The sequence below is a fragment of the Homalodisca vitripennis genome, unplaced genomic scaffold, assembly GCF_021130785.1.
Source record: "Homalodisca vitripennis isolate AUS2020 unplaced genomic scaffold, UT_GWSS_2.1 ScUCBcl_15;HRSCAF=503, whole genome shotgun sequence".
NCBI lineage: Eukaryota > Metazoa > Arthropoda > Insecta > Hemiptera > Cicadellidae > Homalodisca > Homalodisca vitripennis.
Window position 1 is genome coordinate 1,645 of NW_025776172.1, and position 16,888 is coordinate 18,532.

Here is a 16,888-nt window from a genome sequence, read left to right on the forward strand (position 1 = left end):
GGGTATAAGATGACAAAACATAGTTTAATACCAATATAGTAGTCATAACGTAAACAAGTGTAACAATATTTATTATCCATGGAAACAACAAAGGACATTTATTAAAATATTTTTTTTTTATTCCAAAGTTTTGTTTACGAAAATCGGTAACTCTCAAATTATCAGTGAAGCATCACGAAAGGCAAAATATAAAGGCCAGAAGTTTGACATGGACCAGGATTTTTTCATATTTCAATTTTATATTTAACCCGCAGGTCCGAGAATAACCACCAGGATTACGATAACCAGTCCCAGGACCAGGGCTTATAGGTGAGTTACTTTTATTATTTAGAGGTAGTTTGAATATCCTAAAACATTTCTTGACACTAAAAGAGCCAAAATTAGAGGAACAGTTCATATGGAATGAAAACGCGTTTACAATTAATTGAATTTAAATATTTAAGTAATTTTTAAATCAGTTTATATCTTAGTTCATAAAAAGAAACATAATCAAAAAATTAAGTTTGTTGTTACTTTAATAGGAAAAACTTTAATTTTGGCTGTCAAAAATCCTTTTGTACCATAAGTGCACAAAAATAATCGGTTTAAAAATGTCTTTAAGTTAGATATACTCACACATTTTTTGTGACTCATTCATACATAATTGAAAACAAGCGTTAAGATTACTAACAAATTTTTTGTCTTATAGACGACCTTAAAGATATTGTTTTTTGCATTTTATAGTAGGGTAAATATAGGCAATAGGTTGAAACTAGTGAATGCTAATTAATGAAGATTACAATTTATTATTTAATGATGTTATAATTGTTTAAACTGAATAATTCTTTTTAAAACGGACTATTACATGTTTGAAATTAAATATGGTTTCAAAATTTTACTTTATTTATTATATTATTTACCGAGATATCTACCAGAGCTCTATTCCTCCTTAAAAAAGAAACGTAGTAGACAATTGAATTTATATAGTTACAGGAAAACCTTGTTAGATTACATTGTAACCAAAATATAGGCTTCATTTCACTATAAAAATAGTTTTATTTCATGATAAAATATAATAAATCGCTGTGGAGGATCTTGGTGAACATGTTTTAAATAATGATAAGTTATGTAGTTTCGTATAGTTTGGCGTCATTTTTTGTGGCTACAGTGGAACATTAATTTAAATAAATTACTGAGAACATTTCTATTTTCAGAATATTTTCTATTAAAATTATTTTATTTTTATGATTAAATTACAAGAAATAATTATCACTTAACTGGTCAGCGAATTTAATAACTTTATTTTCCTTGCAATAACACATGGTTTTATATGTTAATGTGTAATTTTGTAAAGCATAAGGTATTATTAGACATTTTGTTTTTCCATCTTATGCCTTATATATCCTCAGCCTTTTGTAATTAATATAGGAATTGTAAATTTTTTGCGCATTCATGTGGTTGTGTTTCATTACTAAAAAAATATTGTTTTTTCATTTACTGTGTACAACCTATGTTAAATAATAGTATAGCTAATGTTATTTACTGTAGATAATAGGCTAAACATCAGATACCGTAACATAAAATCACGTAAATAAATCATTATAATGAGGAAAGTATAAACGTCATTCGAGCAGAAAATACATAAACGTGCAGAGCCTTCACAGTGCTTCTATATCTTCCTCAAACTGTTACATTCAACCTAATCTAACTTAACCAACAGGTATTAGAATACATTTGTTTGCTAGTAAGCGTATTCCCTATTTCAGAAAGGAACAACCATGTAAGTAAACGGCTCATACAAATCTTTTGCGTGCAGAAAGTAAAGTCCGCTTGTTCAAACATTAATAATTACTGTCTCAAAACTAGTAAATACGTAGCTTTTTTTAGCGAGCTCTTTTGGTTTTAAAGAACAATTTGCTTTTTACGTGATTTTTTCCATCAGTAAGTTTCTTTACTATATCTTCAAACTTTGATTTTCATCATTGTTAAGTGCGTATGTAAGTTTATCTCTATCTCAGTAGGTAAAAAGTTTTTTAATTTTTTAGATAAAAAAACACGTATAGGGGCAATGGCATCAAAGTAAAATACTAATTTTATCAATATCAACTTCTTTAATAATCATTTTAACTCAGCACACAGAGGAGGACTACAAGTAACACCATGCAATGGCCAGAGGCAGAACCAGGACCAGGACTCACATGGCCGATTAATTTTAACATTTAGACATCACGATTTCCCCTCTCACTATTTCTTCTTAACCACAGCATCCTAGTTTTATTTTGTATTGATTGGTTGATTATTTCATTCTAATTCTTTCGAAGTATGTAAGGATTGTAATTTTTAACTAATGTCACTTCATTTATGAGTATATGGAAGATTTAGTTTTAGCTGTTATTAATCCTCTCCGTAACAAAAGAGTCCCGGGAGAATAGTTGATCAACAATATTCCTTGTCAACAAATCAATTTTGATTTTTTTAAATCTTGTATGTAGTTTATAAAAAATATACAGCTGTTTGTGAGAAGTATTTCTTCACTAATTGTCTAAAGCAATATTTTATGCGTTTTAGGAGACTAAATGTTGAAAATTAATTTAAACTAATATGTCCTAGCCTGCTAAATTAGTATTGCCTTACTAATTCGTGTTAAATTTTTAAATATTAAATACAGTTATATAAAGGTTTGTAAGAAAATACGGTCTATACATTTTGCATCATTCGGTTTGTTACTAAAACGTACACTAGAGCTCTCTTTCTTTGTAGAATAAATAAAAGTATCCAATTAAAGTTATAAGTAAGGGCGATTAAAATTATATTCCATTGTCAATTTTAAATATTTTACATTCTAATTGTAACTTAAAATTTAGAAAAAATTAAAATTCTGTTTCATAACTAAATAGAATGAGTGTTTGTCGAGAATAATGGATCTCTTTGCTTATAACTTATAACTCGACTGGAAAACCTGCTGATTAAACTATTATTATAAAGGTTTTACTCATTTTTTAACACTGTAAATAAAATAAAAGTACTAAAAATTATAAAATTCCCAAGAGACTATTAATTTTTGGCTTTATTGGATATTATGACTAAATTGTTATCGTGGTTATTGAGTTCCGGGCCTATCAACAAAATGCTGGACTGGACTAGTAAACATAGACTTAAACTAAACCAGGAAAAACTAAACCAATTATGATATCTCATTACCAAACTTTGATCGATTTTACATCTGTACGTAACGTTGATGTAGATGGAACTTTCCTACCTAATTATGATAAGGTAAAAAACTAAGGACTGACAATAAACTGTATTTTAAGATGGATTGATGCAGTGACAGAGACGTGTAAGAACGTTTTTACATCAATACATTCACTAAAACACTGGAACGAGTTTTGCCGTATCACATAAAACTGTTAAATATATAAAATTAATAACCATATCTTTTTTCAGCGAGCGCATTTTAACGATACACTAATGTTTAGCAAATTTACTCTTTAGGTCAATACAGATAATTTAGTGCATGGTTTAAATATCAGTTATTGCGTATTTCTGATTTAATTCAATTTTAGCAAAGTTCACAATGGTTGCAAGTAATCTTTGAAACTTCAGGTAACTAATCTGCTCTAATATAATTTTAAAATTTTTTCGGTCAACTGTGTATACTCCGTTCAACGTGTCTGGTGATTATGTGTTGTTTCTGAAGCAACTGAAAAGTTAGTACCAATTTTATGTTAATAGAAAAATAAATTTTGTAGGACCACGAATGTTTAACCGTATTCCACCTTAAGTAAAAGGTAATTAATCACACAATCATTCATTCGTTTGGTAAATCTTTAAAAAGATTGTTGTTTATAGTCAATGATATTGAAAATTCAATGTTTAAAATATAGGTATAAACATTTTTGTCACTAACCATTTATGTCCCGTTATTACATGCACATCTTATACTTTAAAAAATCATATTTATAGTCTGTTAGCGTTCTGTAATTATTGTATTCTGTTTAGTGCTGTACGTTTGTATTCTTATTTAGAAAAAATGTTTGTATTTCTTGCAATCTTGATTGTTTTATTAGACTCTGAACCACTATTTTTTATTTTGGCTTTGCTGTAAGTGGGGTATATTATCAATACAAAAACATATTCATTAGATAAAGCCTAATCAAACTGTTAAACATTTCTATTTCATGTATATACTTTATACTAAAATTTGCGTGTGTTTTTAATTTAATTTACTTTTGCTTCACATGACTTACATCATGATGTTAGAATTCTCTGAACAGATTCTAAATTCGCCTTAGAGGAATCGTACTTGGTTTGTCTTTTTTGATTTAGAGTAGTGTTCTGTTAGCCATAAATTGATCATTCTCTCTTTTGCATGCAATATGTGTCACACATTTGTAAATGATCTTTATCCTATATATGTGCTGTAAATACGGCAAATTATCTTTATCCTATATATTTGCTGTAAATAAGGAAAATGAAAAAAAATATTGACATGAAAGAGGCAAGAGAGATGTAGACTGTTTGTAATTTAGCCTCCTGAGTCCCAGAGTAAATCTGTGTTTTAAAGTGTCAAAATCCTAAGTGGCTATATTTAGTACAAGTGCCTGACTGTGCTTGAGTCCTGGACAACCATCCCTCTAAAGTGGGTCAAAGACCCTAAGTGGCTATTTTTAGCCACTCGCAAAAAAAAATTCACAGAGTCCCTCCTAGTTGTGTTTTCCCATTCAGGTCGCAGCACTTGATAGAAAGAACAGTTTTTGGCCATAGTAGTGCAAAGTTTTGCCACCAGAATGCTCTAGGTATGCTCCAGTCTTCTTAACCTAAAAATGACTGACCATCCAGAAAAACGTGACCGGCCAAAACGTTCATGTAAGTACTTTATTAATATATTTTAGCCTTAGCTCGTACTGATATCATTAGATAAGAACTATGTCTGCATTTTAAACGATAAATTGTGACAATCGGCTTTTGTTTAAAGTAGCTATAACAGGTTTATTTTTGTAGTTCCTAAAAATAGGGCACTTAGGCGCTATAGGACTATAAACCCATATTTTTATAGTTCCTTTTTTTAGTCACTTAGGTCGTTAGCTAAAATGTTTTTCTTTAAAAAAATAATAACAGCTGACAAATATATAATGTAGTTGATTATTTATGTGTTTTTAGGTCAAGGCAATCAAAAACCCTCACTACGAACCAGTCAATCTAGATGATTCTGAGATTGAGGGCGCGTTAAATGATGATGATGAAGAAGGGGACTTGTTGAGACACAGAGACCGCTTTTTTTGATGTGAATGAAGTTATTGGAAATTGGAGTGATGACACCGATGAAGACCCACATACGAGCCTCCCAATGAGCCGGATCGTAAGGAAGACACGTCAGAAGAGGATCCACAACCAGAAGCAATCCAGCGAAAAGAAGTAAGATAACTACCTGAATTCCAAAATTACTTATTATCTCATGTATTTGAAAAATTATTACTAAAATATGTATTATAGTCCTTGTAATTTTATAATTAAGGTTGCTATAACAAGCTTAGTACATTTAAAGGAAGTAAAAAAATATGTATGTCAGGTTGTTTAATTCTGGAACCATTGAGAGAAAAGTTTTAGTAATTTCAAGATTATTTTATTTAACAATCTTTTTATTTAATTGTTTGAAAGTAGCAAAAATATTATGGAATTGTTTTGTTCCAGGGAAAGAGGAAGAAGGCGCTCACTAAGAAAAAGGGAGATGGGGCTAAGAAATCGAGAAAAACGAAAAATCAGGACAAGGATTTTTCACCCCCATGGAGGACAGGACCATTCAATCCGACACCTTTGACGATTGCTCAACCAGCATACCTACCTATCGACAGTGATGACTGGACAGCTGAACAGTATGTACAGCAGTATTTCGACGATGATATTCTTAAAAAAATAGTTGAGAAATCAAATCAGAACTACTTGTTGAAAACAGGAAAGGACCTAAAACTAAGACTACCTGAGTTAAAAATTTGGCTAGGCATAAACTTTGTGATTTCAGCTCTACAAGTACCATTGATTAGAATGTGTTGGGAAAAAAAGTGGAGGATTCCACTTGTAGCAAACAACATGGCGAGAGATCGCTTTTTCCTTATTAGGAACTGGAATAAAACTCGTTTTTGATAACGAAAATTACAGCAGACGAAAGAAAAGCTGATAGGCTGTGGAAGGTAAGACCTTTACTTGACCGAATCTTAGAGGGCTGTTTGAAACAGAACAAACCACAGGAATTGAGTATCGACGAGATGATAGTGCCTTTTTTCTGGAACGTGTCTAGTCAAGCAACACATACCCAACAAACCCAACCCAACGGGTTTGAAAGTTTATGTTCTTGCTAATCCAAACGGAATTGTTTGTGATTTTACTGTTTATCAAGGACCAGCCACATACGTAGAAAACCCAGAACTTGAGCAATTCTGGCAGTGTGAATCAGCTGTCCTTCAGCTTACTAGGTCTTTAGTTCCCGGCCACACATTGTATGCCGATAGATTTTTTCACTTCAGTTAGGCTTGCTGACGAACTCCTGAAAAAAAGGTTTTAGATTAACTGGAACAATCAGGAAAGACAGAATTCCCGAAAACTACTGACCTTCCAAGTGACAAAGAGTTTAAGAAAGCAAATGAAAGGGGCACCAGTTTTTGCACTGTAAGAGAAGAAAAAGATAAAAATGGAACAAAGACAGAGGGAAAAGTAGCTATAACAAAGTGGTTAGACAACAACTGTGTATGTATGATATCTACTGCTGAGTCAATCGAGCCTTTGTGTGAAGTAAAAAGGTGGTCTAAGGCCAGCAAACAGTTTATCAATGTTTCTCAACCTAAAGTTATCAATGCATATAATGCAAAAATGGGGAGGCGTAGACTTAGCTGATAGAATGCTATCGTATTGCTCCTCACGAGCCCGGACAAAGAAATGGACATTGAGATGTATCCTTCATTTCTTTGATTTGAGCCTTAGTAACAGTTGGCTTCAGATGCGGGAAACCAAACAAAAAATACAAATTCCAGCCAAAAGAATTCCGCAATTCAGGACTTTTAACTTAAATTTGGGGAGTTGCTAATTTGAGATGAACTCAGCCAATGAAGCTGTTGCTTCGAATGACAAAGATCTAGAAGATAAGGTGGATAACCCATTTGGAGACAGACGAGTACGGGCTGACCCTACTCCAGAAAAAAGAATTGAAGAAGCAGCTCATCTACCTGAGGTTACAAAAGGAATTCAAAAAAGGTGTGCTATGCAGAATTGCAAGAAAAAATCTACTGTATATTGTGTAAAGTGTAATGTGTATCTTTGTTTGGTAGGTGGGCGGAATTGTTTCCGAAAGTTCCATTCGAAGTGAACTTTTCACAGTGACTCCAAGATGAACTTTTACAAATAAATGTAAAATGCCTTCTAAACAACTCTTTTTATACTTATACATGTAATAATAAAAACATTTTCAATTAAGGTCCTGCGTTAATATTTTTTTCCTCTGAAGACCTAAGTGCCTATTTTTAGGACATCTATAACACCATTTGTAATAACGTAAAAAATACATAATGTGATTTTTTCTCAAACAACAATGATATGAGAACATAATTTAACCTTAATTGTAAAAGAATTAACACTTTTTTACCCTGGGACTCAAGTGGGGTCGGAATGATTGCCTAAAAAAAGGCACTTAGGCGTTTGGTCCAATTTGCTCCATAAAATATTTGGGACTCAAGGTAGGTTGAGACCTAGTGCCTATATTTAGGCACTCTAGACTCAGGAGGTTAGTTCGAACTTTCGAACAACCAGACGTAATCAAGGACGTTTTATAATTTTAGAAGAATTCTATAATTACTTAAGTGTTTGTCAGTGAGGTTGGTAAATCAAGTTTACACATTGATCATATTACTAAAAGGTCCAAAGGTGATGGCAGTCACACTCTTTCATGTCATAAATAGAGTTTATGCTGTGGTCTTGACACATACATATCTATTTCGAAACATTCCAGTCTTTAACAGTACCTTTGGTATGTTTGGCATTATTGATTATTGATAAATCCAAACCTACATTGATTATATTTTTACAAGAGCTACATTTATTTATTAGATAGTAATAAATATCAACTCAAGGGCTGTAGAATCGTTTTATATTAGACATTCAATAAGCCTTGTTTGGTTTCTTAAGATCAAATAGTAATTTTAAAATGGCGTTCAAACAAATAACATTTCTCGTTATCAGATAAATTTATTAAAAGAATCAAAAGGTAAACTCCAAATCGCTTAGAGTGAGAACATCATACGGTTAAATTCCTATCAACTGTCTAAAGTGAATTATACTTACTCGTATAAAGGCGCTCAAATAAACATCTTTGGTGAATAAATTAATAAGATATATGTTATTGAATTGGGAGCCTCTTATATTATCCAGATCTCTTCTATATTAGCGTTCTTCTTATGGAGAGTTTAAATAGGTTTAATTAATACACAATCGTAAGTGTTGTTTCATCAATCGCTGAGTAGTAATAAACGTAGAAACCTATTTGAACGTAAAAAGTAAATAGAAAAATGTTATTATTGATAAGGTATAAAACAACAAAGTATTTAATAAATGGGAATTGTTAAAAGACAATTTGGAGTAGTACTCCTTCAATGAAGAAGTTTGTATTTTTCTAATGATAAACTAAAAAAATTTTCTCTTAGCCCCAAAAGTATTTGTATACGATAATATGTTATTTAGGTTATAATTCTACATTCTATACTACCCATCTATACTTATATATAGAATATATATATATATATATATATATATATATATATATATATATATATATATATATATAACCTTATATCGTGCATATTAAACTATAGGAATAAAATCAACATATATTACCAACAATCATAATATCTAGTGAGTAATTTGCTGTATGATTCAAGGGGATATCACAACCACTAGCTGGAAAAAATTATTTGAGAAAAAGATTGGTTAAAACGGCTTAAAATTGTTACTATGAATTATATGTGACGGTTTTCAGTCCAATATTAAGGGTCAAGATTGGGCTCAATAGGGATCCTAAACACAAATCCAATAAATCAGACGCTTCCTTAAAGAACATAATATATTTTAGACATTTACGAAGGTATTAAAGTTACGTTTAATATGTGATTTGCGAAGACTGGACTTCGTGTTGTATTAGTGTAATATAATTTGTTCACTGTACTAATAAATTCATTTACTCTGTTTATTTCCGTATCATTATTTTAAACCGTAAGACCAATGGAAAAGTATTCAATGAAAATAAGGGAAATCCCATTTAATATCATTCTAATCAATGCTGCTACATCTAATTCAATGTTGCTATCATCCAAGGACAACTATGCAGAAAAACAGATAGGCAGACATAAAGTTTATCCAGCCGAAGGAATGAAGGGATTCGCTACAGCTCAGCCAATTAACCATTGATTATAATGGCATTGCTCCTACTAACACGGTGGAAGACCATAGGTTAATTAAATTGTCAAAGTAAACTATAATTTTCTGAGCAATTGCAACATTAAAACTTCTAAACTTTAATAAAAGATCTCTTGGATTTTTTCTAAGTTCAGTTCTCACCAACAGCAGAATGCTCAGACATAAATGTAACAGTTCTGATGACTGCACAGTTTTTGCACAGAAAATTAAGCCATCAGCTCTCCGCGCTTGATTACTCGTCCGTTCGTGTTCTCCCGAGTATTTTTTCATCTCTCCAACTCATTTCACCTGTTTTCATCATTTATAGCTTACACGACCAAGAATAAGATTTCAATACGTTTTATTCACTTCTTTCTTTAACGAGTTGTACAGTTTTATAAAAGTAAACTTTCTGTGAAAATAAATGTGAAAAAATAAATAGTATCTCTAGGCTACCAGTCTTTGTATGTTGATGTAAGTTGATATCAAACAGCTATTGATAGCAAAACAGCGTAATTCACATGAAATACTAAATCTATACAAATGCAAACGAATTAATAATAATAAAGGATCTAAATCTAGTTCGTATTAGAAATTCAAGTCTGCAATACAATTCTATTTGTAAAATACCAAACATAAGTACAAGATTCTTACTTCCTTCTGAGAGCCCACTTCCGAATGAAATAGGATCCTCATATTGTTCCACCAGTGGTTGTTGTTGTTGTACCAGTGGTTCACAGCCAATAAAACGTCTGAATGATAGCGCTGCACCTTGAGGTAGTTAACCGTAACTAAACAGTTCTTAATTTTTACACCATTAATAATCGAGTTTTTAATAAAAGTTTAAATTTTTACTTTTAACTTTATACAAAATAATTACCGAAGCTTTTCTTATATTTATAAAAGCCGCCATGTCATGTTAATGTATTCATTTAAATATTATTTGCTTTCAATATTCATCGGATTGTAAAATGCAGATAGTACAACAAATGGATTTCATAGAATGTGATTTATCACAACTAATACGGGTATTACAAATGTGAAAGTGAGTTTGTTGGTTTGTTACACTTTCACGTGAAAGCTGTTTAAACAATTGTACTGGATTTTCTTTTGGTACCTTATAGACGATATAGGCCTATTATTTTTCTGAAAATTCCTCCAGAGTACGCCCTACTAGACTCTCATCTTGGCCTCTAGGATCTTTATCGCACAGACGGACAGTCGGAAGGTCATCGATACGGTGTCTGTTGTCGTTGTAAACAACGATACATTTTTTACTTTCATAAAAAATCAAAATATGTTTACAACAAAATTTATGTTATTACATATAATTTTAAACTATGATAGTGCTATGGATAAACTGATAAATATAATTTATTAATTTGCTTTCAATTATACATTAAATCCTGACCTTAAATATGACCTACGTCTGAAAATTATTTATTACTTACCATGATAAATAAGAATGAGATAATATATTTGGTTTTACTGACAAACAGAAGAACTCACTTTACGAGCAGCTTATTTTGGTCTTGAACAAATAATATTAATAAAACCTTTATAATTAATAGACTAAATTCTAGATCCCTTGTTAGGGGAGGCGCGGTACCCCTATCTTTGTAATGTTAACATAGGTACCATTATCTCAGAAACTAATGGACCAATCAACCTAAATTTTTTTATACAACATATATAGGTATTTAAGCAACTACTGAGTTTTTTTGGTGCTTGTATCTTAAAAAATAAATTTTTTATGATTTTTTTTTCAAACCCATATTGAAATATCAAACTTGGAATTTAGAATATTTTTTTTTAGGTACCTAATTATAATAGGAGGCATCTCAAAAAAACTCAGTAGGTGCCAAAATACCTATATAAATGTGTGTAAAAGTTTCAAGTTGATTGTCCAAGTAGTTTCTGAGAGAAACGTGTACCTTTGTGTGCAAAAACTGTAAAAAAGTAAATTTTGCGGGAAATCGCAAAAAACGAATATAATGACCTATTTAGCTATGTTATATAATATTTTTACCTATATATGATATGTAATTGGTTTTTATAATTAAATGTGATCTTTATATTAATAGAATAGGCTATATATGCTTTTAATATTTAGAATTATCTATATTGGAAAATTTGTATATCAAAAGTAACGCGATGCGGGTTAGGCCTATAGTCATAACGGAGTGAAAGATAATACAAAAAAAATTAATTAGGCTATATTATTTCAAACATTTTTGAGTTTAGAATACATTTATAAGAGAAATAACAGAGAAAAATTATGAAATAGAGCCATTATGAAATCTTATACCCAGCCACAAATAGAGTAAACAATAACAAAATTATAGAAAAAAACATGCAATTTATTTACCGTTAGCATTAGTGCATTCCTGGATCATATGCAGGCTCCTCTTCAAAATCCTCCTCAATCCTTCTTTTTAAATTCCTGGTTTGTCTCCTTGCTTGTCTTTGAAAAGTCACTTATCGCACAATTTGCTCGTCGCACTCGCTCGTAGTCAAAACTTTTCATTGCGTCAATTGTCCTCTTGCAAGGTTCAATGCCTACTGCTCTAAGCATTTTGCATTTTGCTATGTTGCCATCATTAAAAGTAGAAATAGCATCATAAGCACCAAACTCAAGTGTGTTCAATGTCACAAAATCTTTTTTTGGCACTCTAGACCAGATGACATTATTGATGCTTTCATTGACATTCTGCGTCTTACCGTGTAAACATTTCGAAGAAGGTCAGGATTTGCTAAAGCCTGAAAGATTGGTTTCAAGGCTAACATTATAGCTGAAGGAATGCTGTTCTTATGAGAATATGGCTCTTTAGTGTGCTTTGCCTTGTTGTATTTACACCATGTATTTTCTCCTGACGGGCAAAGGCCATGCTGAGGATTGTCGTCCGTCGAAAGTTTATGAAAATATATGGCCCAAACCGCTGCCTTTCATGTTCTGTAGGTTATCAGTATTTTTTCCTAATAGCATTTCCATAATAGGGTTTGCAATTGATCAATTATGCCATCTGTTAGTCTATTCTTTCCACCTAGTTTGCCGCCATCAGAAAGTGTTACGCCTTTTGAGTCTCTTTTTAGTTTCCTTAGCCTAGACCCCATTCTCTTTTGAATATGGCCTATACACTCCAGTTTCTGTATTTCCACTTCACCATAAGGTTTACTGTCTGCAATAGTTTTTGAAACTATTTGTATCTCCATCACCTAAATACTCTAAGTACCTAACATTATACTTATTTACTGATCGGTGAAAAATAGCTAAGGCTCCAGCTGACTCCATACCTCCGCTCGAGCCTTGATAATTTGCCGAACAAATAGCCTCATGTTGTTGTTTGTCCAAACAATTACAAAAATTTAGATAAACACTTCTATGTCCATAACTTTTCCTGTGTCAACACTTGTACAAGTAACAATTCCGTTTAGAGAGCTAAAGCCACGCCGTTGCCAAGTGCCATCAATACCTACTTTTAAGTCGCGTTCGTTCTTACCTAAGGTTTTATTTTTCCTCAACAGCCTCATCCACAGCAGTTTTCATGGATTCATCCATTACCTGTTTAGCCTTGTCTTTTAAAAATTTATTATATCGAAACGGTTTTGTTGGAGGTTGCGGAAGATTCATTACGCCACATAACATTTTGCCTGCAGCCATACCTTTCCCGATAGACCTCAGTCCATACACTAGTCTAATATTTACATCAAAATAGAGTCTTTTTTTCTAAATTAATATTCCTAGAACTATTAAATTTATGTACATATTTACAATGGCAACAATAAATCTCCATCTCAAAAGCCAGGCCAAAATGTTGAGCAGCACGCACTTGTAAACCACTTTTCTTGCAATTTTTACAAAAGTGATGAACTAAAAAGTTGATCTGATAAAATTTGCATGTTAATAATTTCATTGTCATAGTTTTCATCACAATTAAACATCTCATACTTATCTATGTTTATTTTCTTTGAAGAGCTTGACTGAGATTGTGTTGACATTTCAGGCCTAGGGGTAGACTCATCTTTTGACATCTCATTAGGGTTAGGACTGGCTGGTTTTCTTTTCCTACCACCAACTCCTTTACGGGGTTTAGCATAACTACTTTTAACACGAGGCATATTTATACATAAACAATCTTGTTAGCAATAATAAATATAAATTACTAACTAACACTCACTATATCACTTCACAAAGCACCAAAACACTAAGCAAAACAATATAAACAAACAGTATAAAGTCAGAAGCAGAACTCAAAGCTGATGAAATAGAAGTTAGTTCAGGCCTGCCAACACAACAAAAAGCAAATTATAGCACACAAAAATAAAAGGTCATATGTATAATAGTACATGTGTGAATAAACGCAAGCGCTGTCACAAATTTTCTTCCTGAAACATGATGTAAGCATATTTTAAAACTTTTTTTCTGTAGGTTTACAATTTTCAAATATACATGTATTATATATCATTGTGTGCAGAAAAAGCCGCTTAACATTTTAAAAAAATAAAAAAAAAAAATGTGAAAAAAAATATTTTTCTGGGGTACCGCCTCCCCTTAAGTACCTGGCCAAACTTATAAATTGGTTACTCTGAATTGTTATGAATTCTTATCCATCGATTTTAAATTATACCTTTATTTTTTGTTTGTACACTGTAAAGCAATCGCCACAGTATAACCAATTTTATTGAGTTAATTACCGCAAATAATTAGTAACGTTAATAATCAACAATAAAAATAACAACAGTGGTTTATAGTTATTGGTTTGATGCGAATATGTGTCGATTCCGAGTGTAACCGGATGAATAATATCCTATTGGTTCACACCTTCATTGCATTTAGTGGTTTGGTAACCGTTTGCATTTGTGCCGTAATATTGGAAAAGTACTTTTGTGTATCTTAATTTATGTATAGATTAGAACCAAGCTAAAAATGTATTATTTGATATAAATGTTTAATTAATACCAATATGGTTCTACAAAGACACGTGTTCTGTCCAAATAATATAGTTACATTCGTTAAAATATAAAATAATCATATTATTCCAATCCATTATCCAACATTTGTTAAGGTACCTGTTGCGATCACAGTAACATAGTGTAATGTATTGTTATATCATTTACTATTTTCCTTATTAACATTTATATTTCTGGTTCATCAATTATATTGGTATTACAAATCGTGAAATTATTTAATAAACGTTGCATTGGCGGACCAATCTCGCGATCGTTTTAACCAATCACATAAAAGCATCATCCATCTCTTATAAACTAGAGCCTTTCTCTTTCACTCCATGCTCTTCCAGCAACCATGTAACACCACGTAAATTATTTGCAAAGTCTATTCGAGTTCTTATTTCAGTCCTTTTAATTTAATAATATTAATGGTAAAATGCATAGAAATATTACATATAGTCTATGGCTAAACCAATGAGAACGTGGCGAAAAGTGTTTTATTTTAACTAACTACGAGTCTCTGTTTAAAATTTAAGTTCAGAGAATCTACGAACAATGTATTTTTATGAAGAAAACAATATTTTAGAGTCTTAAAAATTAATTGATATGTTTTGTTTTTTATTTAAACCATATCATATCGTAAAAGACATGTCCATTGATATTCTATCAAGATGAGGTAAGTATTTTATTAGCCATTTTATGAAAAAATGTGGGCGAAAATGAGAGTTCATTTAAAATAAAATTAAATTTGCGATAATTTTGGTTGAAGATAAATTTTCATTCTCGATTTGTTTGTTTGGAAGGAGGTGAAGAGGTTAGTGAGCAAACCTGTAACTTTCCTTTAAAACTAATAAAAATTTAAAAATTGACAAGTGAAAAAACTACATACATACCGAGTTATGGGAGAATAATGTAGGATGTTCAGAAACTGTACTTTTAATGTGAAAGAAAGAGATACCTCCAAATCATATTCTAATTATTTAAATAGTGTCATTAACAACCCTGACATAACCATTTTTCAGTACTATTATGTTAGTAGTTTCTTTAGTAAATATTTATAAATTATAATAGAATTAATTTTTATTTTACTATAAAACATTGTAACCATGACATGATTATTATTATAACTTCTTCGGTTACGACATTAAAGTCTAAATGATTTTCAGTAATAATGAAAAAGAAAATGAAGTTTTAAAAGTAATAGGTAGCTAGGTAAATTTGGCTTTTTATTCTTCGTCCATTAGTATTACTTATTTACAACTTTAATGGGAAAAAGTTGATTTTACGGTTCAATTAAGAAATGCTTAGTTTTCTTTATTTCAAATCCGAGATTGACACTTTCTCGTTATATAGAACACAAGCAGTTGGTGTTAAAGTGAAGTATGCAATTACCCTTTGCTGCCTGACGGCGAAGCGCTCATATCCGGTCAGTTTATTGGCGATAAAATTACTAAGGCGGAGACCAGGAGTAGTTTTAATAACAGACAGTAAGTATCTGTTAGCAAAATAGACGTTAATACGAGTTTAACAATGATTTAATTTTTGAAATGGTCAACTGTATTAACATCGTCCAAATGTTGTATGCATAATGTAATTTTAATACTGGTTGATACAATATTTGTTTTAATCATAACATGTGTGTTACACAGAGTGTGGCTGTTCATTCATTAAATCAGCTATCGCAGTGAAAATATATATTTGTTTGAATCAATTTTGAATAAAATAAAATAAAGATGACATATTTCTTATATAACTATATTTTCTCTCATAGGCCAAAACCGAATTCTCTGAAAAAATTGAAGATGGAGCAACTTCTGCACAACTACTGGGATAATAACTTAATTACTCCATATTACTTTAGGAAGAATTTCTTCCTTCTATATTCAACTACAGTGACCTCAGTCCGTGTTCCATACACAAGTGACATGACGAAGGTTGCTTTTAGGAGGGTATCCTTTACCGTCCCGATATGGGTTCAAACCGTAAATGCGAGAAGATGGTGATTTCATCCAGCCATTATCTCAGGATGAGTAGGCTGTTTCTGGTTACCTTCCACCAGGGTAGCGTCTGTTCTTCTCTCCTTAGATAGACCACTGTCTTCTCTAGTATTGGGCCTGATTACGGGACATGAGCACTTGACGAAGGATCCTCACAGAAGCCACCTCGGAGGATAGTGTTAGAGGCTGCAACCTACAGAGTAAACATTGCTTAGCTGTGGTGAAAGGTAAAAATCAACTCATTTATTATAATGTAGCGTTTCTAAAACTATGAGCAGAACGTAATTAGAACATTCAGATCATCTTACTCCTGGTATAGTTTGCTTGTTTGCATAATAAAATACTCAAGTATAATTTGTTAATCTCATATAGAATAAACGTGAATAGAATGATTTGAATAAATCTCCATATATATTTAAGACATAAAGGCGGTGTTGTGTTGTAGCTTGAGCTAATTTAATTGATCCTCTAAAATACACAATATTATGTAAAGTAACACACTTTTCAATATTCTTAGGTAAGATTTT